Here is a 14,871-nt window from a genome sequence, read left to right on the forward strand (position 1 = left end):
AAAGTGGATGCCCTGTCCTTTACTTGGGGAAAACGTCTCAATTTATGCCTTTCCCCCTCTGCCTCTCCTTTCAAAAGTTCTACTAAAGATCAAACAGGACAAGCCAAGGATAATCCTGATTGCCCCAGACTGGCCACACTAGCACTGGTACCCTCTTTTGCGCAGTCTGACAGTGCTGCAACCATGGCACCTGCCTCAGACCCCTTCCCTGCTGTCCCAGCAGGCGGGCCAGGTTCTGCACCCTCCGCTTCAAACCCTAAACCTTGCAGCCTGGCTAATCCCCTGAGCTCTCACCTCTAACAACCCTTAGTAAGCAGGTGCTGGATGTCATTCTTGAGGCAAGGAGGCCTAGTACTAGGAAAGTCCTATTCAGAAAAGTGGAAAAGATACTGTTCCTGGAGCCAGGCTCAGGAGATGGGCACAACGGTGCCCAGCTTACCTTATATTCTAGATTATTTAACAGAAATGCTTCACAAGGGCCTATCTTTTTCTTCGATTAAGATTCATGCCTCTGCTATTTCAGCACATTATAATACTGAGCCACCCCTCTTCCCTCATCCCTTGCTAAAACAATTCCTTAGAGGGGCCCCCAGGAGAGCTCCAACTTTAACCTGGGACCTTAACTTTGTATTGAACCCCCCCCCCTTTGAACCAGCTGCTACAGCAGAGTTGAAATTCCTTTCTTGGAAAGCAACCTTACTTCTAGCCATCACTTCTGCAAGAAGAGTGTCTGAACTGCAGGCCCCCGTGGCAGTGAAACCCTTCAATTATCTTCAATGTGGATAGGGTTTCCCTCAGGACTAATCCATCCTTTATGCCCAAGGTGGTGTCTAGTGTGGCTCTAAACCAGTCCATTCATTTGCCTACTTTTTTTGCTAATCCACAAAATAAGGCGAAAAGGATACTGCATTCTCTGGATGTGCACAGACAGCTTAGATTCTATTTGGACAGAACTAAACCTCTCAGAAAATCTGACCAGCTGCTAGTTAGCTTTGCTGTAGGGGCAGAGGGGAAGGCCATTTCAAAGCAAACCATTTCCAATTTGATAGCCCATTGCATCAATTTCTACTACAAGCACCATGGAAAACCTACCCCACAGGGGATAAGATCACATTCCACCAGGGCTGCATCTACCTCTACAGCATTTCTCAGTGGAGTCCCTACCAGGGACATCCTGGAGGGCTCTGTACATACTTTCACCAAGCATTACCACCTACCTATCTTTTCTAAATCCAGAGCTGGATTTGCAACAACAGTCTTACAAGGACTAATTGCTAGCCTTAATGCTCTTTAACTGCCTCTACCCTTCCTTAGCTTTGGAAATCAACCCAAATGTGATTACTGCAACAGTGAAACACGAAGAACATAGTACAGTTGTGTACACTTACCATAAATGTAGATGTTCGAGTGTATTCACTGTTGCAGTCCTGGTTACCCTCCCTCCAACCCCCTGACTTCTCTTGGCTTTACCTTTCCTTCTTGTTTGGCATATATTATGTCATGTGTATTTGCTTTTGGCTGGGGGTGTACCATACCTTATAATTACTTCCTAGTGTGGGGGCACCTGACATCTGGGGCAAGAAAAACTGATGTAATGGCATCGGCTGCATGTCTTATACCCCTGGCGACCTAACGTCATGGCAGAAGAGCCAGCATCTGACGCAGAATTCCGAAGACTCTGATATTCAGGCCAGCTGAGGGCTACCTGCAGCCAGATAACAAAAATGTGATGACTGCAACAGTGAATACACTCGAACATCTACATTTATGGTAAGTGTACACAACTGTACTTTCTGTCCTACCTGTCTGAATTACTGAAGACTGGACTGTCATACTGTTCAGTAAAAGTTTACCTTTCTGCTTTGTCTGCATGTCTGCCTATGTCACCCCCTTTAGCTTAAGGTTAGAAGTTAAACTTTTCTTAAAAGTCATCCTTCCCATCAGAACACCAAGGAAACCAGTCCCCCCCCCCCTCCTTGAGATCTAAACTTTGTCTTAGAAAACTTACTCTCGCCCCTTTCAAGACAGCAAATTCTGATTCTCTGCAACACTGTACCTGGAAAACAGTCTCCTCATGGCCATTACTTCTGCCAGAAAGGTTTATGAATTACAGGCTCTGATGTCTTCTTCCCCCTTCACAGTTTTTCACAAGGATAGGGTGTCTTTACGCACTAACCCCTCCTTTATGCCCAAGGTGGTGGTAAATGAGTTAGTAGTCAATCCATCAATCTTCCTACCTTTTTCCCTTCCTACACACTTCAGATGTCACAGGCAACTCAGTTATTACTTTGGTAAAACCAAACCAATTCAGAAATCTGACCACCTGTTTGCTTCTTATCATCCAAAAGCCCTGGGCAAGCCTATTTCCAGGCAACTGTTTCCACTTGGATTTCCAAAACAATTTCCTTCTGTTATGTATCTCATGGGAAGGATCTACCCTCACCTATTAGTCCACATTTCACTAGAGTGGTGTCTTCCTCTGGTGGCTTTAAGGGCTTTAGACACCTGTTCTACCTGGAAGCAGCTACCTAGTTTTCTGTTCATACCTTCACAAAACATTACGATGTCCTTGTATTCATATGCTGCTGTATTCATGACATCAGGGAGTTTGCCACTGGTGAACTCTCGAACGTCCATCTGGTTTACAAATGTTAAATGCTACTTCTAGTGTGTGTGTGACGTCCCACACCACTTCTCTAGCGTCTGTTGTAAATGGGCGTCTGGTATAAAGTGGGCATCAGCACGCATACACCTCGGAACTTTTCTGCCACTTATGTGACTATCAGCTTTGGTCGTCGCTTTATCAAGAAAAGCGTTTTCTACATCCAACTTCAGATAAGTACCCCACAGGGGGTTTCTAATCTTTACTTGCTAATGCTTTGGGTTTCATGTCAGGTAGAAAGGGCATGTGTAGGTGTGGAAGGCAAATTCCAGATACGAATTCGCATGAGCTCTGCCTATTCTGCCTAGGCTGAGAACATGACCATACCACATTTAGTATTTGTCAGGTCTTTGTCCCCAAAACCCTTAGAAGCCATCTAGCAGCTTTGAAACTGTACTTTGAGAACCAAAGACTTAAACGTCTTACCCGCACGTATGGATCCGACGTCAGAACCCTTAGAAGAGCTCCCAGTCAAGAAGGACAAAAACAGCAGGCACAAACCGACTGCAGCGCCCTTCACTCCAGCCATACCTCTCGAGGCCGGTGAAGGCCCGGAGTCCAAGCTGGAGCTCTTGAAGCATTCTTCAGCAGAAGGCCCGGAGGATACTTTCCTTGCCTGAGGTCATGTCCCAGAGGGAAACTCAGGCATCCAAATCCGTCGCTGAGTGGGGTAAAAGGCTCGTTATTTCCGAGGGACCATGTGGGGTATCTCAAATTATAGTTCACAAAGATATAGAATCAGACCTCGTGGAGTGCAGACTGGCGTCATGCCCTCCACCGGATTTCTCTCAAGAGCTGACAAAAAACTAAGCACATTTCCCAGCCTCTATCTTTTCTGCCCATCCAACAGCCCCCGGATTGGCAGGCCTTTACCCAAGGCTTTCTCGATGCTCTCCTGGCTTTACGTCTGGGACCGAGCCCTGCTCATGCCCCTATGGTCTCTACTCCCAAGGGAGCAGTTCTTGACGTCCCCTCAGCAGAAGAGGATGAGTAATCCCTCACGTACTCTTCACAGATGGCTTCTCCCCTGAGATATGCCTCCTCAGAGAAGGAATCCAGTGGCACATAATCCCCAGGTGAGGATCTCACCTTCGGTGAGACCATCATTAAGATGCATAATTTCTTTAAATGGGATAGCAGCCAAGTCAATGAGACTCAAAAACAATATTATAAACTTCAATTGGAGTCTCCCGGTCCTTTTGCAGTGCCCCCGTACACCCTGCATTAAAGGTTACTTTCCTGGTTGCTTCCAAAAATCCTGATTCTTAGCCCTCAGTTCCTAAGCATCCAGACAGATTCTATAAGGTGCCTGAGGCAGTAGCCTTTCTCTATAAGGCCCCTTCTGCAGATCCTGCAGTTATTTCTGTGACCACAGACAAAACTTCCATATTGCTCTCATTCACTTCTCTTCTGTCCTCTGATAGAGAGCAGGATGATGAAATGCCTGGAAAGAAGGTTTACACTTCTGCCACCCTGACAGTAAGAGCCATCAACTACTAGACACACATGGCTAAATATGCCCTGGCTTTCATGGCAGATATGACTAACTGGGAGAACTGCCTGATTCCCCTGCTAAAGCCAAGATCTCTTCCCTCCTGAGTTCTTGCACTCAGGTCACAAAACACTCCATTAAATGCAGCTACAATGGCATAGAAGCCTCTGCTAGAGCTGCTGCCGCAGGATCTGTCATCAGGAGGTATTCATGTCTGAGACTGCAACCACTCCCTGATTACATTAAATCCAAGCTCTTGGATGTGCTTCTTGACAACAGTTGCCTATTTGGTGCAGCAGCTGCTGATCTCTACAAAGCCCTCCAAACAGAAAGGAAGGAACAGGAATGAGAAGAATTACCCAGTTAAACCTTCATTTGTGAGAGCTTCTGGTAAGAGACTTCAAACTAAACCCAGAAAAGAACACATGAAACAGGCCCCACTCAGGCCTGGCTCCGCCACCCCTCCCTCTAAACAGCCCTTTCAGGGAAAACCTGGTAGTCTGTGACTGCCAGGCTCTGCACCCAGACACCTCCCTGTCCATGGGCCTCGCCCTCTCCTTTCTTGCTTGGAAGCAGGTCACCCAGGACTCCTGGGTCCTCTTAATCATAAAACAGGGATACTTCATGTCTTGGATGGCCAGACGCACTCCCAGAGGCATCCCTCAACCACCCCCAAGACCAAATACCTCTCTTCCCACCAGTCCTAAAAGAACTTCTTGCTTAAGGAACCATTCAGGAGGTACCCATCTTAGCAAGAGGAAGAGGATTTTTTTCAAGACTCTTCCTGGTCCCCAGAAAGGGAAGGCCCTTGGAGGCTTATCCTGGACCTATCCCATCTCAACACTTTCCTCAAGGTCCCCCTCCTTCAGTATGCTTTCTCTCCCTACTCTTCTACCCATAATCCTTCCACAGGCCTTCCTAGTGTCCTTGGACAGAAAGGATGCCTACTTCCATATTCTCGTCCACCCACTTTTCAGAAGGTACCTCTGCTGTTCAGTGGATTCTGCGCACTTTCAGTTCTGTGCTTTACCCTTTGGTACAGTACCAAGGGTATTTACAAAATGCTTGGCCCCAGTCGTGGCATTTGCCACTACAAAGGGCATACAGCTTTTTTCTTACTTAGATGACATCCTGATCCAGGCTCTCACACATTCCACAGCCCTACAACACCTGTGCTTTACCATCTCCCTCTTGTCAGGCCTAGGATTTATCATAAACCTCAAAAAATCCTCCCTGATACTCTCCCAAGATCAGGTGTTCCTAGGGTGTCGAATTCTGACAAGGACAATGATGGCTTGCCTACCACTAGAAAAAATGTGTTGCTCACATCTTATTTTGAGGAAGTTCTTCCCCTCAAAGCCATCTCAGCCAGGGAATTCCTCAGAACCTTAGGGTTTATGGCCTCCATTTATCCCCACGGTCGCCTTAGCAAGGCTTCACATGAGGAAGTTCCAGTGGTATCAAAGTTCAATCTGGAAACACTTACAACCTCTGGAGTGCATGATTCCCATGCTGTCTTGCCTGACCAGGGAACTCGGATGGTGGATCACCCAGATTCAGAAGAATCCTGGCCTACCCCTTCAGCCCATACCTCCCAACCAGGATCTCTACACGGATGCCTCAGATACACGATGGGGCGCAATCTTAGGAAAAATGGAGCGTGAGGAACACATGGTCCCACACTCAGCAGAAAGAACACATCAATATCAAGGAAATGAAAGCCCTGATATTGGCCAAGGAAATTTTCAAAGATCTCTTTCAACCAGGCACCCTTAGGTGGTACACAGACTATACCACTGTCATGTGGTACATCAGCAAGCAGGGGGAAAAACGGTCTTGCCTCCTGTGCAGACTAGCAGTGCAGGCTTGGGAAATCGCTCTGCAGAAATAGATGGTTATCCAAGCAGTTTATATCCCTTCTGCAGAAAATTTGATTGCAGAATCATTGAGCAGGACCATGACCCTGTCTTATGAATGGGTGCTGAACAGGGACGTATTTCTGGACCAGGTCCATCTATGGTGTATTCCAGATGTGGATCTATTTGCGTCCCCCATGAACAGACAGTTTCCCACCTTTTGTTCCGGAGTACCTTACCCAGAGGCCTGGAAGGTGGATGCTCTCTCAATTTCATGAAAGGGGATGTACGACTGTGCACCCCCCCCCCCCCATACATACAGTCCTGAAAATTCAGAAAGAACTATCTCAAATCTTGCTGGTGACTCCCTATTGGCCAAGACTGCACTAGTTCTCTCTTCTGTTTCACCTAGCCAAGGGCAATGCCACAAGTTACCCCAGAGAATGGACCCTGCTCACATAGGACAAGAGAATACTCCTACACTCCCAACGGCACACACTGAATCTCACACTGTGGGTGATGAGGCATTAATTCTCTTCAGACACCTGTACTCGAGGACGTGATCTAGGTTCTGCAGGAGGCCAGAAAATCAACTGCTAGAAAGTCTTACCTCTCAAAATGGAAGAGATTGTCATTGTGGTGTCTTAAGAATAACCTGCAACCACTGGGAGCAGAGCCTCCAGTAGTCCGGTCTTATCTGTGTGACCTTATGAAGTCTGGACTATTTTGTTCCTCCATTAAAATGCACCAGTCTGCCATCTCTGCATGTCTGCCCTTAGTGCCTCCTCTAGCATCCAGGTCAGAAGTCAAACTTTGGAGGACTTCATCTCAAACCCCCAAGGAAGCCCATTCCCTCTACTTGAGATCTTAACTTTGTCCTGGAGAAATTGGCACTCCCACCTTTCGAGCCAGCCAACGACTGTTCTCTCCAACTCTGTACCTGGAAGACTATTCTCCTTGTGGCCATCACATCAGCCAAAAGAGTCTCAGCGCTCCAGACCATTATGGCAGATCTGCCTTCATTGTCTTCCGCAGGGACAGGATATGCTTGCACACTAACCCCACTTTCATGCCCAAGGTGGTCAATGAGCTCTCTTTAAATCAAACTACAAATCTGCCGACCTTTTTCCCCTCTCCACAGAGCAAGGCAAAAAGGACACTTCATTCCCTGGATGTTCACAGACAGCTCAGATATTACTTGGCCAAAACCAAATCCCTATGCACATCTGACAGGCTCTTCATATCTCCCCCCCCCCCCCCCCCAAGAGCCCTGGGTCAACCTGTTTCCAAGCAAACCATATCCTCTTGGATATCTAAAAGTATTTCATTCTGTTACATTATTCATGGTAAGTCTGTCCCTGGCCCGGTAAGGGCGCGTGCTCTACCAGAGCAGTGTCCTCCTCTGGGGCATTCTTTAAAAGATTGGACACTGCATCGTTCCTTGAAGCAGCTACATGGTTCTCACTGCAAACTTTCACTAGGCACTACAAGCTGGACATGGTTTTCTAGAGCCAGGGCAGGATTTGTCAGAGCCATACTTCATGGGTTTGTGGAAAGTCCCTCTGTTCCACCTCCCATTCCTTAGGACAGGAGCTTTTGCGCCCTCCCTGATGTCTTGAACTACAGCAGCATATGAATATAAGGACATAGCAATGTTGTGTAAGAACTTACCATAACTTTAGATGTCCTTCTCTTCTATATGCTGCTGTATAGTTTCTCACCCAGCCTTCCCCCTCTCACTTGCCTGATTCCTTACTCCTGGAGTACACTGTTCTGAGTCGCCGGCGGCATTCAGTTCTGAGGTATATGCGTGCTGACGTCCCCTTTATACCAGCCGTCCATTTACAACCAATGTCAGAGAAGAGGCACAGGGTGTCATGTGCACCCTAGTGGAGACATTTAATTTTGTATACCGGCCGGATGTTTGAGAGTTCACCAGAGGCAAATTCCCTGATGTCATGAATACAGCAGCATATAGAAGAGAGAAGGACATCTAAGGTTATTGTAAGTTCTTGCACAACAATTCTTTCAATGGCATTTCCAGGTCTAGAGCTGTTTTGCATGGGTTTGTGGGAAATGTTTCTGCTCCTCCGCCGAATTCTTCTTCATGAGCTTTGGTATTCTCCCTTATGTTATGAATACTGCAAAATATGAATAGAAGGACATAGAATAGTTGTGTATATCTTATCATAACCATAGATGTCCTTCTCTTCTGTATGTTGCAGTATTAACCCCCCCCCCCCTCCCAGCCTTCCCCCGATGCTTGCCTGGCTTCTAGTGGCGTGTTTTCATCACCTAGGATCAGGCTCTTGCTTTTTTGGTGGCCTTCAGTTCTGATGTCTGGTACGTGCCAACGTCCACTTTATAACCGACATCATTTTATGATCGACGTGCATTTTGTTTGTGTGATGTCGCACGTACCTCACAGTAGCACTAGACATTTGTATAGTGATCAGACTTGCAAGTTAGCTGGCGGCAGACTCGCCCACCTTATGAATACTGCAACATATAGAAGAGAAGGACATCTATGGTTATGGTAAGATTTTACACAGCTATTCTGTGTTCATCATATTGATCACTACTGCAGTAACCTTATCTGTATGGGTTGTATCCTTCCAAGGGTGACAGCAGGCCATCTTCCAAAGCTTCAAGGGCAACTTTTTAGTAGTATAACCTGCATTTTGACTTCATGTCACAAGGATTGCCAGTGTCATTCAGCATATTTTTGTACTTCATCTCATCTGTGTGAACAGCCAGTTAAACCAACTAACAAAATCCTTAGACTACTAAAACCTTGAGAGAGAAGTGTTTAGAAATAGTGTTTGGTAATCCAACAAAGCTTTTCCATTTATAAGTAGTTGTACATGCTGAACAGAGTTGCCAGATTTCTGAAGGGCCAGGTAGGGACAGAAAAAAACGTATTTCATGCTAAGTGAAGACCAAAAGAAAAAGGTCTTTAATTCATGCGGAACAGCAGGCAGTTCTGCATTGAAAGGATGTGGCTCCGCTTTGTGATTTATGACTGGCTTGTATACCGGCATACAGGGCAGTCATAAATCACAAAGCTGAGGCTATTTCGCCGGGATTTTAACCGGCAGTGCGGGACTCTGGATTGGGCTGCTGATCCCGGGACAGTCCCGCTTAAATAGGGACATCTGGCAAACCTGGTGCTGAATGATAAAACTACTGTCTTCTGGTAAAGCCTAAGTCAAGACATAAACACTTAAGCTGATGATGTTGATCTTCATTCATTCCTTACTGGTGGCTTGTCGGTTTAGTCCTTGAAACTGAGATGGCCTTATACCAAGCTCGCGTCGGCCAAAAAAAGACCTCTCGAGCCAAGCATACCCATAGTGCCCCTCTCCCTGTTACCTCAGATCTCGTTTGCCACTTAGTAATCAAGACGTGTCACGCTTCAACTCTCAGTTAAATGATATATTTTCTGGTATTATTGGAATCTTTTGGGTTTAAACGGCTATATTTCTTTCCTGTTGTAATCATTAAAAGTTTTCTTTATTTTTGAGTGCCTCTCAATTTCCCTTTCTTACCTTTTTTTGGTATTTTTAGTACCATTGTTGGTACAGGCCTATCTCCCTCTACCCTCTGAGGTATTTCTTCTGATACCATCATTGGTATCCCCCGTTCTTATATAAAATAACCGTTGGCTTCTGATCCTTTTTCTAATTTTTGTTTGGCTTGTGTGTGTGTGTGTGTGTGTGTGTGTGTGTGTGTGTGTGTGTGTGTGTGTGTGTGTGTGTGTGCGTTTAGGGTTTTGAATTCAAGATCCACTCTTTTTTTGGATTGTGCTATGTAATAACAGACAAAAAGGGAACTACTGGGTTTAAGCAGTGTGAAAAGTGTGGCTGAAAAATGCCAGATTCGTACACCTATTCTTCTTGTGTATACTGCTTGTGTGTTCCACACTTGTCTACCTAGCCTCCATGTCATATTTGCAAGCCTTTTGTTCCCATACTCTCAATAAGAGAAAGAATAAGCTGATTCTAAAGGGTCTTCTCAAAACTCCTTTCTCTGACACTCTTTCTGGATCGGAGGGCTCACCCCCTCCTAAGAAGGAACATAAAGGAAAGAGCTATTCCGATTTTCTTCGTGTTTCACTGTTGCAGTCAAAACATATGGGTTATCCGGCTCCCGGTAGCCCTCAGTCGGCCCGAATACCAAACTCCTCAGTATATGTCGTCTGCTACCATCAGCTGTAAAACTGATGTCAGAACGTTGGGTATAAAGGGAGGCAGCTGACACCATTTCCTCAGTCTTTCTTGCCGCGGAGCCCGAAGCAGATGCAATTCGCACTAGTGCCAGTCGGCCATTCACCTTTTTGCATTCCGACTACCAAGTTGAAGACGCCATCAGATAAGTACCCCGTTGGAAACCCTCTTTTCTTGCTTTAACGAATGTCAGATAAAGTTAATAACTGTCTTGCCTGTGCAAAACAGATTCCGCACCATGATTTTCATTCCTATTGTATAACTTGTTTGGGCCTTGAGCACGACGTCCCTAATTGCGAACTCTGCTTCCCTCAACCTGTGTACCATACACCATAGAGCTAAGATTTTGTATAAGCATTTCGGAGTCTGGTCTAATTTCGTTGGTATGGCGTCTTCTGGTCTCCCGACTTCAGATGTGCCTAGAAAACTCAAGGAGAACGACCGCTACAGGCCTAGGGTTAAATTTGCTGACAACGCACTGGTGAAATTGGTAGTCAGCCCAGTAATAGTCAGTGAGGCGCTTTCGCAGCCCCTGCAGTCTGCAGATTTTCAGCCACAGGCCTATGCAGAGACCTTTACGGAGTCCTCCATGCCGCAGGCTGCTATTTCGTCTCCAGACCCTCTTCCTGCCGCCGCCTCCTCAGATGGGTCCAGAGCCGCTATGCATGCGCACCGGCTTCTGACGCCTCTTCTCTTCGACATGAAACCAGAGCCAGACCGACTACCTTAATTCAGACTTATGCAGTTGCTAGGCCTCCCGAGTCCCCCCGGATTGCTAGCAAACTTTCCAGCCGCAAAACTACTCACAAGCAGGCATAGGCATCCCATCCTTTGCCTCAGTCCCAGTTGGTAAAGATGGCTACTGATCTTCTTTCCCTTATTAGGGGCTCTCAGCCCCCCCCCCCCTTCCAAGAGGGCTAGGGAATTGTCTCCTGATGTTTTGTCTGTCTCAGATTCTGAAGTTTCCAGTATTTCTGCTGGTGAAAAAGGGACTTAACTTTTTTCCAGTTTTGAGGATTCTGATGCTGAAGACTGTCCTTTCTGCCTCCCCTCCAGAAAATGTTTCCTTTAGGGATACTTTGAATACTCTTAAAGAGCACTGAAGTCAGGATTTTCCTCAGTCTAAGAAAATAATCAGGGAATTTTTGGATTTGCCACAGCATAAGCCTCTGCCTATACTTCTAGTTTTGGAAGTTGTGGATGATGTTTTAATGGAAAATTCTTTAACTCCTAATTCTGTTCCTCCTGCCCCCAGAAAACCTGATGGGTATTATAGGGTTCCTGATTCTCATCAATTTATTTTCAAAAATCCTACTGCTGATCCTGAGATTATTTCTCAAGGCCCCAAGGGTGTTAAGGCTACTGTTGCTAAAAACCCTGTACCTTCTGATAAGGAGTCCAGGGCCTTGGACAGGTGGAGTAAAAATGTCTATACCTCAGCAACTCTTGCCATTAGATCTGTGAACTGTCTTTTTCACATACGTAAGTATCAGCAGCATACTTTGGAGGCTATTAAGGCTAAACTTGGGGATGTTCCTTCCATGGAGGAGAACAAAGACTTGCAAGATTTACTAAATTCTGCCGCTCTAGTTAATAAGCATTCACTACATTGTGGTTTTGACACCTTGGAGGCTTCCTACAGAGCAGCAGCCACTGGTTCCATTATTAGAAGGCATGTTTGGCTTAGGGAGCAGCCTCTTTCTGAACCTGTTAAATCTAAATTGCTGGATGTTTCTTTACACAAAGACAACCTTTTTGGTAACAAGGCGGAGGAGGTACTGAAGAAATTGGAGGAGAAGGTGAAATCTATGCAAGCTGTTTTCCTTCAGGTTCAGCCTCCTCGGTTTAGTAGGCATTGTCCTTCCAAGAATTGGTCTTTCCCTGATCCTGGCAAGCAGGGTTGCTCTAGGCCTAGGGGTTTCAGATCTTCCAGAGGGCAGGCTTCTGCCTCTCAAAAGGCTTAACAGTGGCATTCTTCTTCTAAAGCAGGAAGTTCTAAGCCAGCTTCCCAAAGCAAACATTCTTAATGACTCCGGCCTTCTTTTGCCTACCTCTGCAGGCCCAGGGTTTATTTTGGCGGGAAGGTTAGCCAGGTTCGCAGAGGTATCGTCTACCAGCACAGATGACAAATGGGTGCTCAATTTAGTAAACCAAGGTTACAAGTTTTATTTTCACACCTTCCCTGTTCTACAAGGGTACCCAAACATACCCAGAACTCTGAGGGCAGAGGTAGAAAATCAAATTTCTTCTCTACTGACTATGGGTGCTATAGAGCCAGTACCTGCAGCTCAGGCAGGCCTAGGTTTTTTTTTTTTTTATTATTATTGTAAAAAGTAAGCGCTTTCACGCCTCACAGGGCGCTTCTTCAGACTTTAATGAGAATAAAAAGTAAAAATCTCCATTATATCTCTACTTAACCCTTTCATAAGCCAATGAAATCTCTGAAAGTTAATTGGCTAATTAATTCTTATTTTCAGCATTTAATTTCATTGACATTTTTTATTTTATTTATTTATCATTTGTTGACCGGGAATGTCCGACTAGGTTCCACAGAGCCTTTGTTTCAGGGAGGAGGGAGAGGAAAAATAGATGATGCTGGACATTAGAGGAATCTTTATAAGAACAGTTGTTGACTGATAGAATTATCTAATAAAACTATCAGTCTAGTGTGAGTTTCCCCAAGGCTCTAAAAATGATAGTAGAGTATATTCATGCACATAATATGCTTACACACAAACAGACATACATACATAAAAAATATATAAATATGTAAACATATATATATGAAAATGTAAAAAATATAAATATATATATATCTGTATATTTATATGTGCCTCAATGTACACCTCTATATTATGTATAAACATATGAGTGTGTAAAAATATACATATATATATATATATATATATATATATATATATATATATATATATGAATGAGTATGTATAAAAAATATATATATATAAAAAATATATATACATATATATGAATATATGTGTGAAAATTTAATATGTAATGAAAATTAAGTATAAAAGTGAATATAAAAATGTGTATAAAAAGTATATGTATGCTTATATGTGTATATAAAAATCACATATATATATATATATATATATATATATATATATATATATATATATGTGAGAGTATATTGTAAAAATCAGAATTAAAAATGTATCAGTTAAGTGCAATATGTATACTTAAATGAGAGATGCTAGTATATGCAAGTGAAGAACTATGTGGAAAGAGCAGTGCTGTTAGTGTCTCAATGGTCTATCTTTCAAAAAGGGTTTTAAAGAAACTCTGTCATTGAGACCATGTCTAATATCAGCTTGTAGTCTGATTATCCATTTGTTCTCTTCTTTTTCAGTAAAGTTACTGATGTTTCCTAGCCTTGTGATGGTATGTATCAGTTCTAAAACCATGAACTTAAATTTATGTGTGGTATCATTATAAATCACATGTTTGGCTAGGGCGTTGGTCTCATTCTCTTTGCTTATGGCATATAGGTGTTCCCTAATTCTCTCTCTCTTAATGTTCTATTCGTTTTACCAACATAATACATATTGCATTTCATAAGCAAAGAGAATGAGACCAACGCCCTAGCCAAACATGTGATTTATAATGATACCACACATAAATTTAAGTTCATGGTTTTAGAACCGATGCATACCACCACAAGGCTAGGAAACATCAGTAACTTTACTGAAAAAGAAGAGAACAAATGGGTAATCAGACTACAAGCTGATATTAGACATGGTCTCAATGACAGAGTTTCTTTAAAACCCTTTTTGAAAGATAGACCATTGAGACACTAGCAACACTGCTCTTTCCACATAGTTCTTCACTTGCATATACTAGCATCTCTCATTTAAGTATACATATTGCACTTAACTTATACATTTTTAATACTGATTTTTACAATATACTCTCACATATATATATATATATATATATATATATATGATTTTATATACACATATAAGCATACATATACTTTTTATACACATTTTTATATTTACTTTTATACTTAATTTCCATTACATATTAAATTTTCATTAAATTTTCACACATATATTCATATATATATATATATATATTTTTTTTTTTTTTTTTTTTTTTTTTTATATACATACTCATTCATATATATATATGTATATTTTTTACACACTTATATGTTTATACATAATATAGAGGTATACATTGAGGCACATATATAAATATACAGATGTAATATATATATATATATTTATATTTTTTACATTTTCATATATATATGTTTACATATTTATATATTTTTTGTATATTTTTATATTGAATTTTTTATGTATGTATGTCTGTTTGTGTGTAAGCATATTATGTGCATGAATATACTCTACTATCATTTTTAGAGCCTTGGGGAAACTCACACTAGACTGATAGTTTTATTAGATAATTCTATCAGTCAACAACTGTTCTTATAAAGATTCCTCTAATGTCAATGAAATTAAATGCTGAAAATAAGAATTAATTAGCTAATTAACTTTCAGAGATTTCATTGGCTTATGAAAGGGTTAAGTAGAGATATAATGGAGATTTTTACTTTTTATTCTCATTAAAGTCTGAAGAAGCGCCCTGTGAGGCGTGAAAGCGCTT

At 43.0% G+C, this 14,871-nt stretch overlaps 1 protein-coding gene across 2 annotated transcripts in view; it reads left to right on the top strand.

The window, feature by feature from the left end:
* The window catches only part of LOC122798813, a 2,048,867-nt gene that overhangs the window by 1,282,255 nt on the left and 751,741 nt on the right, over positions 1–14,871 (top strand). The window lies entirely within an intron of this gene.

The sequence above is a fragment of the Protopterus annectens genome, chromosome 3.part1, assembly GCF_019279795.1.
Source record: "Protopterus annectens isolate FY-2018-M chromosome 3.part1, PAN1.0, whole genome shotgun sequence".
Lineage (NCBI taxonomy): Eukaryota > Metazoa > Chordata > Ceratodontiformes > Protopteridae > Protopterus > Protopterus annectens.